The sequence below is a fragment of the Cricetulus griseus genome (assembly GCF_003668045.3).
Source record: "Cricetulus griseus strain 17A/GY chromosome 1 unlocalized genomic scaffold, alternate assembly CriGri-PICRH-1.0 chr1_0, whole genome shotgun sequence".
Taxonomy (NCBI): domain Eukaryota; kingdom Metazoa; phylum Chordata; class Mammalia; order Rodentia; family Cricetidae; genus Cricetulus; species Cricetulus griseus.
Window position 1 is genome coordinate 14,356,954 of NW_023276806.1, and position 13,487 is coordinate 14,370,440.

The window sequence follows — 13,487 nt, forward strand, 5'->3', positions numbered from 1 at the left end:
TAGGCTTGTCTCCATTGCATAAATTGTAAAATATTTTAGACATAATTTCATGACATTAATACTTTGAACCATATTCTTTCCCCAACCCTGTCTTCTTCATTCTGTCTCCATCTCAAAGAATATCCCTACTACTTTGATGGGTGTTATAGTAATGACAAAATAAATATAGAAAGCATAGGCAGTTTATCAGTGGCTATTTGTGCAGAAATATGAACCCATTCCCCAGAAGCCATTAACTACCCATAGTTCCTCATGAGCCCTCCTCATCCATACTGAAATGCTTGATCATGTCAGGTAATCACAGCTGCTATGAGTTGGTGAGTGCAATGACCATTACAAACCCTGAAGATGCAGTGTAATGCCTCCAGCACTTACCTACTCCCCTGCCATGTTTCCAGGACTGCAGGAAAGGCAGAAAGGCAGGATACAGATGCCCCATTTAGGGTTGATCAATCACTCAAAATTCATTGATTCTCAGGACTTTGAGCAGTCATGAGTCTCTGAATTAACAACTTCCCACTGCAAAAAGAAGCCTCAATGAATGACCAAGACATTAAGACTCTGAAGGCTGCTTTAATCCATGCATATAAACATATTTAGAAGGCAAATTGTATATATGTGATAATATGTACACTTGGCAAAACTGGTAGTAGGTGCCCCCCCATAGCCTATAATCACCCTAGCCTTGGGCTCATGGCCATTTTTGCATTATGAAGCACAAATTCTCTCTTGTGCACAGGTCCTCCTATCTGATCACAACGCACTTGATTAAATCCACAAAGTCATGTGACTGTTACACCAGTGGACACAGACTGTTTGGCAAGTTGTTGTTGGAGTACACAGAGGCCCCAATGAATAAGACCATGATTGATGTTTCTATTTCCAGTGACTTATATACACCTGGAAAAATGAGAACTATCCAACAGAGAAGTTTCTTCTTGCCTATCCCCCCTTTAATTCTCTGTGTGCTACAACCAATGTGTGTTGCCTAGTGTTGGGGGCAGCCAAGAGCAATGACAAGGTTGTTGCTGCCAGGGAACTGGAGACTCTGTCAACCATGACAGGTACAACTTTGGACATATATTCCTAAACTGGCAGCTGTTAACAATTCACCACCTTAAAGTTAATTTTTGTCTCTTCCTTGACGTTCAGTTAAGTTCTTTCCTCTTTCCCCACTTCTTCACATAATGACTCCTTAAGTTATTCGGTACCTGCTGTTCTCATCCTTTCTTTATCCATTTCTCTTCATCTCACTAAACACAAGCTCCTGAATCTATGGTTACTCAATTGAAGTGTAATATGTTTGCTCAATCCCAAAACACCACTCAATCCCACAGCAAGATTTAGAGGTCTCACTTTTAGGTGAGGATGTGGAAACCTGGAGACTATAAATAATTTTCTCAGGGCTACAGTTAAAACCCTGATCACTGGTTCAGGGCTGCCCATCACTCCACTTGGTTCCCACCATCTCACAAAACCTGAGTTTGGAATATTTCTGTGTTTTTCCCTTTCTATCCAATTTTCCTGCCTGGGTTACTTCAAGTATCTCCCAATTGCTCTGTGGCATTCCTTATTTAGTTACTGTGCACACTCTGGTGTGATTCTGGAAGTCACTTGTCAAATTCTTACCCTCTCTGATCGATTCTCTCTTAACTATTCATACCCAAGAAGTCTCTTCTTTCACTCAGACCATTTATTTTCTGCCTTTTGAATCTTTTTCACATTTTGCTTCAGTTTCATGTATTATAAACTGGAATCCTCTGATTATCTAAGTCTGTTTTGATTCAGCTAAGAAACAAGCATCTAGTTCTTAGGAGCAACCTTGAGTCTCACCTTCTGTAAAACCACTGGGTACTCAGGTCAGTTTGACTACTGCACTGACATGTGACGATTAGTACATAAAATAAACTGTCCTTATTCTCACTTTTCCCATTTATCTTTATCTTAACTACTTTGAATAAGATTTTGCATGATATAACTTGACTGTAGCTTCTGAGATATGCTGAAAGTCCATGAGATACTGAGAAACTCATCTTTTGCACAGTGCTTAGCTTATATGGGCAAGTGAGACATCTCAGTTAATAAAGGTGTTTACCTCCAAACTCAAGTTCAACTTTTGAACCAACATGATGGAAAGAGAGCAGCAACTCCAACAAGCTGTCCTATGACTTCTGTGCATGCACCCAAACACATACAATGCACACTTACACTCTCGTGCGCGCACACACACACACACACACACACACACACACACACACTAATGTAATATTTAATAATAAAAAGAAAATGTGCCATTCACCATCATAAAGTTAATTTTGTCTCTTTCTTAACCTCCAAGTAAACCTCTTTCCTCTTTCTCCACTTCTTCATATACTGACTTCTTAAACTATTAAATACCTGTTGTTTTCTTTCATTTTATCTGTCTCACTAAACAGAAATTCCTGTCTCTATAGTTACTCAAATAACGTCCAAAATGTTTGCTCAATCTCTGAATATAACTCAATCACACAGTACAGCTTTAGACAAGTCATTTATCAGGTAAGGGATGTGTGTGTGTGTGTGTGTGTGTGTGTGTGTGTGTGTGTGTGTGTGTGTGTTGGAATATTTGTTTAAACAGGCAAAGGTGTGTTGCATTTGTTCATGGTGCATTTGTTAACAACGATGTGCTGCATTTGCCTTAATTAAATAAAATTAACCTGGGCCCAGTGAGGCAGATTAATTAGCAATTGCTTGACAGGAAGTAGCAAGGAGGAGCTTAGCATGGGGTTTCAGTTGGGGCCTTGTGGAAGGGAGTAGCTTCCAGGACCCCAGCAAAGAGAGACTATTACACAGTTGCTATTCTAATTCTCTGAGCTAAGAAGTCATCATCCTAGCCTTGGAATCTTCAGTTTTATTAGAACTATAGAGAAATAGTTAGAACTACTTTAGTGGCAGCAACTGAGCCATCGTCTAAGGAAACAGAATTGTCCCCAGGCCATGGCCTTGGATGCCTGGACACTAGTACTTTAAAGCTCAGCCACCCTAAGAAGGTAAAACAACATGTATGTGAGAAAGAGAGATTTGGAAAATGTTTTAATTCTTTGTCATTGTAATTGAACCATAAATATGAATTTTAAATTACCATGAACTACCTAAATACTAAAATTCCATTATTTAAAATAACAAATGAGTTTTATGTGTTGGCTTTTTATTTCTGTAATAGTTGGAAAGCAAAACCTTGGATATTGCAGGGAGAAAACAGATAAGTGGTACAGTGCCTGTGGATAGTACCATTGGAAATGACACTTTCTTCGTTGTCACCTGGACAGTACAAAAGCCAGAAATCATTCTTCAAGATCCAAAGGGAAAAACATACACAACATCAGATTTCAAAGATGATAAGCTAAATATTCGCTCTGCTCAACTTCAAATACCAGGCATTGCTGAAGTAAGTGTATTTTTTCCACTGTTTCAGTAATCCATCCCTTGTTAAGAAATAAAGACATGTTAGGTTATTGGTGCTACTACAACGACAGAGAAGTTTTCATTAAAAACTGAGTAGAATATCTAAGCATTCATAACTCTATTACTCATTCTTTTTAAACAACCATTAAAAATCATTATTGAGGTTAGGAATGGAATTCTCTACTACTAATAGGATGCTTGTTTAGTATTCATGAAGCCTGGGTAGGGTTCCATCAAAGGTACCGCCCCCAAAAATATTTTTATTTTGTTTACATTTCCAAATCAGTTTATATCCCAAGTAGCAGAAAAATTTTATCAAACCTGTTAATTTTTTTCCAGACAGGTACTTGGACTTACAGCCTTTCTAATGAGAATGCCAGATCTCAGTTGCTGACGCTGACAGTGACCACTAGAGCAAGAAGTCCTACCGTGTCCCCAGTAATGGCAACTGCTCACATGAGTCACAACCCAGCACAGTACCCCAGCCCGCTGATGGTTTATGCACGAGTCAGCCAGGGGTTCTTGCCTGTTCTGGGAGCCAGTGTCACAGCTGTTATAGAAGCTGAAGACGGACATAGAGTCACACTGGAGCTCTGGGACAACGGGGCAGGTAATGGGAGCCTGCATCGACACCACTGAGTTTAAATTCCACAGGATTCTATAACTCCGGAGTCAATGCTTTTTCAATACACTTAAAACTCTATTTGAGTAATGATGTCTTTAAATTAGTTTGCTTTGTTATCTTGACAAATCAAGCCTAGGCATTTATTTTGATTAAAGTCCATTATCAATTTCAGGTTTCCCATGGAAATTAAAAGTACAGTTTTCCATTTTCACTACTATTAACACTTTACATATGCTTTCTCCATCTAGTTCTATTTTCTTTGTTTTGGTAAGATTCCTTTTTAACAGTGTGCATGCTTTTATAGGCTCCATACAAGCACACTCTGTACTGTAACCATGTTCCCCTCCTGTACCTCCTCTCTCTCCTGCTTCTCCCACCGGGGACTTCATTATCCTGGCCTCACAGCTGCTTTCAGATATATAGAATTATATCTATCTATATAAAATCCAGTATCTACACACTAGAGAAAATGTGGAGGTTTGTTTGTATATGTTTATGCTGCTTAATATGGCAATCGCAACCTGTATCCATCTTCCTGCAGATGGCACAATTCATTCTCCTCTGTGCTGTAGAACACTCTATAGTGTATTGTAGCACATTTCCTCTATCCAGTCATCTTCTGACAGCCACCTGGCCTGATCCATAGCATGGCTATTATGAATAGCGCTGAAATAAACATAGACATTCAAGTGAAGTTTTGAATGTATACCTAAGAGTGATATGGATGAATCATACAGTCATTATATATTCAGGTTTTTTACAAATTTTTATACTAATGCCCACAGGCACTCAACTAATTTACAACTCCAAAAGTGTTGTATAAGAGTTTTCTCTGCTATACACAGAGAGAGAGAGAGAGAGAGAGAGAGAGAGACCACATGTTTGTCAGCATTTTTTATTTGTCTTCTTTTATAATTTGTTTTATTTAAATTAGAAACACTCCTACTTCACATGTCAATCCCAGTTCCTTCTCTCTTCTCTCCTCCTCTGCCCCCCACCAAGCCTCCACCCTACCCACCTCTACCCAGGGAAGGTGAGGCCGTCCATGGGGGATCCCCGGAGTCTATCATATCATCCTGAGCAGGGCCTAGGCCCTCCTCCATGTGTCCAGGCTGAAAGAGCATCCCTGCATGTATAATGGTCTTTGAAAGACCATTCATACAGCAGGGATAAACACTGGTCTACTACCAGAGGTTCCACAGATTGCTGAGGCCTCCTCACTGACACCCACATTCAGGGGGTTCTGGATCAGTCCCGTGCTGGCCTCCCAGCCATTATTCTGGGGTTCATGAGTTTCCCCTTGTGCAGGTCAGCTGTTTCTGTGGGTTTCACCAGCCTGGTCTTGATCCCTTTGCTCTTCATTCCTTCCTCTCTGCAACTGGATTCTAGGAGTTCAGTTCAGTGTTTAACTGTGGGTGTCTGCCTCTGCTTATATCAGCCACTGGATGAGGGCTCTAGGGTGGCATATAAGATAGTCATCAATCTCACTATTGGGGAAGGGAATTCAAGGAAGCCTCTCCACTATTGCCCAGATTGCCAGTCGGTGTCACCCTTATAAATCTCTGGAAATCTCACTAGTGCCAGATCTCTCCTCAAATCTATAATAGCCCCATCTATTATGATATCTCTCATCCTGATCTCCTCTATTCTTCCCCCAACTCAGTCTCCCTGCTCCCCCATTTCCTCCTCTCCCATCCTCTTATACCCCTTTCTTTCTCCCAGCTCCGTCTCCCCTCGCCCATGTTCCCAATACGCTCAGGAGATCCTGTCCTGTTCTTCTCCCCTTCCTTTCTCCGGAGTACCATCCATTTGCCTTTGAATTTCAAAATTCCATTGTCCCCTCCTCCCGCCCGCAGATTAGTACTCCATTGTGTAGATGTGCCTCATTTTCTCTATCCATTCTTCAGTTGAGGGGCATCTAGGTTGCTTCCAGGTTCTGGCTATATGAATTTGATCCCTTTGGGTATATGCCTAAGAGTGGAATTGCTGGATTTTTGTGGCAAAATGATTCCCATTTTCCTGAGGAACTACCACACTGATTTCCAAAGTGGCTGTACAAGTTGGCACTCCCACCAGCAGTGGAGAATTGTTCCCCTTTCCCCACATCCTCTCCAGCATAAACAATCTTCGGTGTTTTTTACTTTAGCCATTTTGACAGGAGTAAGATGATATCTCAGAGTTGTTTTGATTTGCCTTTCTCTGATGGCTAAGGATGTTGAGAACTTTCTTAAGTGTCTTTCAGCCATTTTATATTCCTCTATTGAGAATTGTCTATTTAGTTCTGTACCCCACTTTTTAGTTGGATTATTTGGTGTTTTAGAGAGTAGCTTCTTGAGTTCTTTGTAAATTTTTGAGATCAGCCCTCTGTCAGATGTGGGGTTGGTGAAGATCTTTTCCCAATATGTGGGCTGCCTTTTTGTCTTGTGAGCTGTGTCCTTTGCCTTACAGAAGCTTCTCAGCCTCAGGAGGTCCCATTTATTAATTGTTGGTCTCAGTATCTGTGCTGCTAGGGGTTGTGTTCAGGAAGCAGTCTCCTGTACCAATTCATTCAAGGGTACTTCCCACTTTCTCTTCTAAGAGGTTCAATGTGGCTGGATTTATGTTGAGATCCATTTGGACTTGAGTTTTGTGCAAGGCAATAGACAGGGATCTATCTGCAGTCTTCCACATGCCAGCATCCAGTTATGCCAGTACCATTTGTTGAAGATGCTTTCTTTTTTCTATTGTACAGTTTTAGCTTCTTTGTCAAGCAGGTGTTCATATGTGTGTGGGTTAATATCAGGGTTTTCAAGGCTATTCCCTTGGTCTACCTGTCTATTTTTATGCCAATGCCAAGCTGTTTTCAGGACTATAGCTTTGTAATAGAGCTTGAAGTCAGGGATGGTGATGCCTCCAGAAGTTCCTTTATTGTACAGGATTGTGTTGGTTATCCTTGGTCTTTTCTTAATCCATATTAAGTTGACTATTGTTCTTTCAAGGTCTGTGAAGAATTGTGTTGGAATTTTGATGGGGATTCCATTGAATCTGTAGATTGTTCTTGGCAAGATTGCCATTTTTACTATGTTGATCCTACATTTCCAAGATCATGGGAGATCTTTCCATTTTCTAGTATCTTCTTTAATTTCTTTCTTTAAAGTCTCAAAGTTCTTGCTATACAGGTTTTTTTACTTGTTTGGTTAGTGTTTCCCCAAGATATTTTATGTTCTTTGTGGCTATTGTAAAGGTGATGTTTCTCTGATTTCTTTCTCAGCCCATTTATTCTCTGTATATATACTAGAGCTACTGATTTTTTTTAGTTAATCTTGTAGCCTGCCACTTTACTGAAGGGGTTTGTCAGCTCTAGGAGTTCCCTGGTAGAGTTTTTCAAGTCACTTATGTAAGCTATCGTATCATTTGCAAATAGTGAAAATTTGACTTCTTCCTTTCCAATTTGTATCCCCTTGATCTCTGTTTGTTGTCTTATTGCTCTAGCTAGAACTTCAAGGACAATATTGAAATGATATGAAGTTGACAGCCTTGTCTTGTTCCTGATTATAGAGGAATCACATTGAGTTTCTCTCCATTTAGTTTGATGTCGGCTGTTGGTATACTATATATTGCTTTTATTATGTTCAGGTATGTTCCTGTTATCCCTCATCTATCCAGAACCTTTATCATGAAGGGGTGTTAAATTTGGTCAAAGGTTTTTTTCAGCATCTAGTGAGCTGATCATGTGGTTATTCTTTTGCAGTTTGTTTATATGGTGGATTACAAAGATAGATTTTCCTATGTTGAACCATCCCTGCATCCCTGGGATGAAGCCTACTTCATCATGTTGGATGATTTCTCTGATACGTTCTTGGATTCTATTTCCCAGTATTTTATGGAGTATTTTTGCATCAATGTTCATGAGGGATATTGGTCTGTAGTTCTCTTTCTTAAATGTGTCTTTGTGTTTCTTTGGTACCAAGGTAATTTTAGCCTCATAAAAGGAGTTTGGCAATGTCCCTTTCACTTCTATTGCATGGAACAGTTTGAGGAGTACTGGTATTGGCTGTTCTTTGAATTTCTGGTAGAATTCTGCATTGAAACCATCTGGCCCTCAGCTCTTGGGGGTTGGGAAACTTTTGATGGCTGCTTCTATTTCTTTAGGGTCTGTAGGTCTATTTAAATCTCTTCTTGACTTATTTTTGGTAAATGATATCTCTCATTCCCAGGATTGTCCATTTCCTTTAAATTTTCCAATTTTGTGGAGTACAGGTTTGCAAAGTATGACCTGATGATTCTCTGGATTGCCTCAGTGTCCGATGCTGTGTTCCCCTTTTCATTTCTGATTTTGTTAATTAGCATGTTCTCTCTCTCTCTGCCTTTTGGTTTCTTTGGATAAAGGTTTGTCTATCTTACTGTTTTTCTCAAAGAACCAACTCTTCGTTTCATTAATTCTTTGTATTGTTTTCTTTGTTTCGACTTTATTGATTTCAGCCCTCAATTTGATTATTTCCTGGCATCTACTCCTCCTGGTGAGTTTGCTTCTTTTTCTTCTAGAGCTTTCAGTTGTGCTGTTAATTCTCTAGTGTGACTATTCTTCAGTTTCATCATGTGAGCACTTAGTGCTATGAACTTTCCTCTTAGCACTGCTTTCAAAGTGTCCCATAAGTTTGGGTGTGTTGTGTCTTCATTCTCATTGAATTCTAGGAAGTCTTTAAGTTTTTTTTTAATTTCTTCTTGACCCAAGAATGGTGTTGTGCATTGTTCAATTTCCATGAGTTGTCTGGGTTTCTGCAATTTGTGTGTTGAATTCTAACTTTAAAACATGGTGGCCCGATAGGATACAGGGGGTTATTCCAATTCTTTTTTATCTGTTGAGGTTTATGTTTGTTGCTGAGTATGTGGTCAATTTTAGAGAAGGTTCCATGTATATTCTTTTGTGTTTTGATGGAATGTTCTATAAATGTCTGTTAATCCCAATTGGGTCATAACTTCTGTTAGTTCCTTTGTTTCTTTGTTAAGTTTCTGTCTGGTGGTCCTGTCCAGTGGTGAGAGGGTGTGCTGAAGTCTCCCTCTATAAGTGTGTGAGTTTTTATGTGTGATTTGAGTTTTAGTGATGTTTATTTTACGAAAGTGGATGTCTTTGTATTTGGTGCATAGGAGTTCTTAACAGAAATAAGACTTCATCTTGATGGATTTTTCCTGAATATGAAATGACCACCTTCAGAAGAGCTACTGCCTTTACAATTGGTAATAATTGCACGTCAGATCGACCTCATTGCTCACAATACTGTGGTTGCACAAAACTTGGTTACTAATTTTTAAATTTGGTTTTGTATCCTGCTACTTTGCTAAATATCTTTGTCAGTTCTAAGAGTTTTCTGGACAAGTTTCTATTGTGAAATAGTACTAACATCGAATGCCTACTATAAATTATGTTTTCTAAAACAACAGTTAGCACACAGTGAAGCTGGATCTGAATCAAAATACTATGGTCTAGGGTTTAAACTGTCCTAAACTCATATCATCAATGCTTGTGAACAGTGTCAATCTTCATTTTAACTTACCATGACTAATTGTTGTGTTGCATTATCCAGGTGCTGACACTGTTAAAAATGATGGCATCTACACAAGATATTTCACAGATTATCATGGAAATGGTAGATACAGCCTAAAAGTACATGACCAGGCAAGAAAAAACACAGCCAGACTAAGTTTAAGACAACAGAACAAGTCTCTATATATACCTGGCTATACTGACAATGCTAAGTTGCATTAAATCGAAATGTATTACCTGCTTCAGTAAATTATATAAAACAAACACTGAAATGGATAATACATGTGGAAACCTCAATTATGCAATCATCTTTGGGATTCAAAAATCATAGTCAAGTCAGTAGACCCAGCATAAACCATATTTCCACATATTTTGTTAGCATTTCCCTCAGTTTGCTTCATTCACAAAATACATTTCATTTCCTGAGCTCTTGGAACAAGCCCTGTGCTAAATGCTAGAGCTACAGAGTGGAATGAATCCCCTTCATCAAAGAACTCATGCAAAAGTAGTAGGTTAAGAGAGGTTAAACATTAGTTTCAACATAGCATATGTCAAAGTTATATGTAAAGAAGTTTTTGCGCTCCCTTTTCAATGTCTATCGTCAACGTACATGAGACCTGAAGACCTGTAAGTAAGGTCGGCATGAGATAAAGAACAGACAATATGAGAGATACAAATCACTGGAGGGTTTTCATAGGTAAAATTATAATGAATCCACCCAGACCCGATATCCAAGATACAGAAGCTCCAGTGGAAGACTTCAGCAAACTAACCTCTGGAGAGTCCTTTACCATGTCTGGAGCAGTGGTAACCACACTCAAGTGTTCCCACCCAGTAAAGATCTGGAGGCTGAGTTTAAAGGAGATCACATTCACCTGACATGGACAGCCCCTGGCAAGGTCCTCGACAAAGGAAGAGGTAAGCTTGACAGTGAGTTTTAAATATTCACAACAGGTTATATGTAATGAATTAAATTATGGACAGTATTACATTTTTTAATAGATACTACAAAATTTGTTGCCTGGAAATGATTCCAGTTCTTTGTTCAGCTGGGCCTGTAAGGGAACATACTTACACACAGAAAAGTGTGATATGTGCAAATGTTTACTAAAAATAAGAATAATGTACCCAATAATGTATTCTGAATGAAATCACATTGCCATTCTTTCACAAAGTTTTCCCAATGTCTCACTCATACATAATATTTAAGGAGTCTCTACTATAGGCCAGTATTCATTTTTTAATGTAAAAACTGAATTTCAAGAAAGCTGGAATTAGCCAGAGTTGTTCCCGATTTTTATCTTCAAGTTGTAAAATCGGTCTCAAGATTATGTCACCCCCTCCCCCATCACCTACAGCATCCTCAGGAATGAAGAGCATGGTTGTTTGCTCACAGGACTCAGGTCCCACTCCAGCACCCACAGGCAGGTCCCAACCACCCGCTGCTCCTCCACAGCAGATAGCGCATGGGGTACAGACATACATGCAGGCACAACACACATGCACATAATGGAATAGTAAAAATAACTGTGAAACACAATAGTGGAGAGGAGTAGATCACGGTGCCGCTCAAGGTGGGACTAGGTCCCGAGCACGTGTGCAATCAGTGCTCATCCGGGTTCTGTGCCCTTGGACTCACCCTCAGCTGTTCTCCTCTGGCTGTCACTGAGGGCCCCACCCACCCCATTTCTTCTTTCATCTTAATAAAAAGTCACAGAAGATACTCTTGGTCTTCACTGAACATGAACATTGTGTGTTCCTTGTGCTAATTTAAAACTGAGTTCATGTCTGTCTATGTCTTTCTACAAAGAAACCCGGATTCTGATAAAGGCTGGTATTATGATACTGAATTAGCTTTTCTGTGATTTTGTGACTTCACATTATTTTAAAACAAATGTTCATATACTGTCTTTAAAGTCAGTGAAACAGGATAACCAGACACAAACTGTACCGGGCTCTCCATCACTGAAGCTCCTCATGATGCTCTGGTAACCCCTACGCAGGCGCAGTGTGTGCAGAGACCCGTCCTCACTCTAATGAACACGTGTCTGTCTCTTTTCTAGCACATAGATACATCATCAGAATGAGTCGGCATTCTCAAGATCTCCAAGAAGATTTTCACAATGCTACTTTAGTAAATACTTCTGTTCTGGTAGCTAAAAAGGCTGGATCAAAAGAAAACTTTGAATTCAAACCAGGATCTTTGAAAATAGGAAATAGCTCCATGTTCTACATTGTAATTCAGGCCATCGGTGAAGTCAGTATCACTTCAGAGATCTCCAACATCGCACAGGCTGTCAGGTTTATTTTTCCACAGGAACCTAACATCCCTGACTTGGGTACCAAAATGCCTGCAACCAGTTTGATAGTTTTTGTATTTGTTGCAACTTTATTCATATTTTAAACTAGAAATTGTAGCAGAACTAAAAATCAAAGTTATATAGAATTAATTTACTATCCTCATTGTCTACTATACAACTCTTGTAACATAAAAGTGAATGTTCAATGTTGTAATTTTTTATTGTGTCAATTAAAATCAATTACGTTGTTATATATAAACTAGAGTATTTCATTAATCTAACTTTGAAGAGGATGAATTAAATTGAACAACTCATTTTCCAAATATTAATATCAAAAAGCTATTCACTAAATATAATATGTGATTATGTAGAAATAAATGCACAAGGAGTCAATATAAAGCTCAGAAAGAGAAAATGATGTCTGTTTGCAGTGCAAATAGAAAAAAAACAAGAAAGAAATAAACATGGACTGATTTCCATAGAGCATCTGGAAACTAACTCAGTACACAGACAAGAAAAAAACACTGTAGGCAGTGCACACATATGGGAGAATTCAAATAGGAAAAGCCCTCCAACTTTAAAGGTAAATTTTAAAACCAATCTTTAAAATGAAAGAAATATCTAGATAGCCTTGGGATTATAAATATCTTTTAGGGAAAAACCTGGCTAGATATGGGGGTACATGACTGTGATCTCAGCAATTAAGTATTAAGATAGGAGAAGCATAGTTAGTCTAAGCTACACAGCCCAGCCCAGTTTTGGGCTAGCCTAAGCTACATAGCCCAGTATGCAAGATCCTGTCTCCAAAAGAATACTTTTTAAATCTGCTAAGGCATTATTAAATGTTCCCTCCATTTTTTTACTTTATAAAGAAAAAGAAAACATGCAAAATACATAAGTGGGCAAATTGCTTTATCGTATTAATCTCTTTTCTGTTACCCATCAAACTCTTGAGAATAGGTAACATATAAAGGGAAGTGGATTTGAAGACTGAGAAGTCTGAGATTGGAAGGCAGCCTCTGGCAAGGGACCCAAGGACAAGCATGAGCCTGTGGTGAAGCAGAAGATGAGAAACACACTTGTGTGAAAGTCTGGCTTCACAGGGTCTAATTCATTACTGTAAGAATGGCTCCAGGAAAAGGCTTTGTCATCACAGCACAATCACTTCTCAGCATAATGTCAAGATGGGTTTTAGAGAAAACAAGCCATATCCAAGCCATACCAAAGGCCTAGTGGCAGATGAGTATTGTCTAGTATTTAAAAAGGCAGTCTTTTTCTCATACAAAATCTATCAAAGCAGTCCTCATTCTCTTGAATCTTTGGCTGAGAACTACTGTTGAGTGAAATGAAACCAACTACTCTCAAATGATTTTCGAGGTTACTGTTCCCCAGTTGTCCTTTTGAAACATACCGTGTGTCATACATCATTTTCAGATAGACTGGCATCTCAGGCATGATGACACAAGCCTTTAATGCCAGCCCTCGGGAGGCTGAAGCAGGCAGATCTCTGCTGAGCTCCAGGACAGTCAAGACTACTTAGTGAGACCCTGTCTTGAAGAAAACATGAAATGGATGCTGAGTGACCTGAGATGAA

At 39.1% G+C, this 13,487-nt stretch overlaps 1 pseudogene; it reads left to right on the top strand.

Annotated features, from left to right (window-relative positions):
* The window catches only part of LOC100752576, a 33,357-nt pseudogene extending 21,360 nt beyond the window's left edge, over positions 1-11,997 (top strand).
* The last annotated feature ends 1,490 nt before the right edge of the window (positions 11,998-13,487 follow it).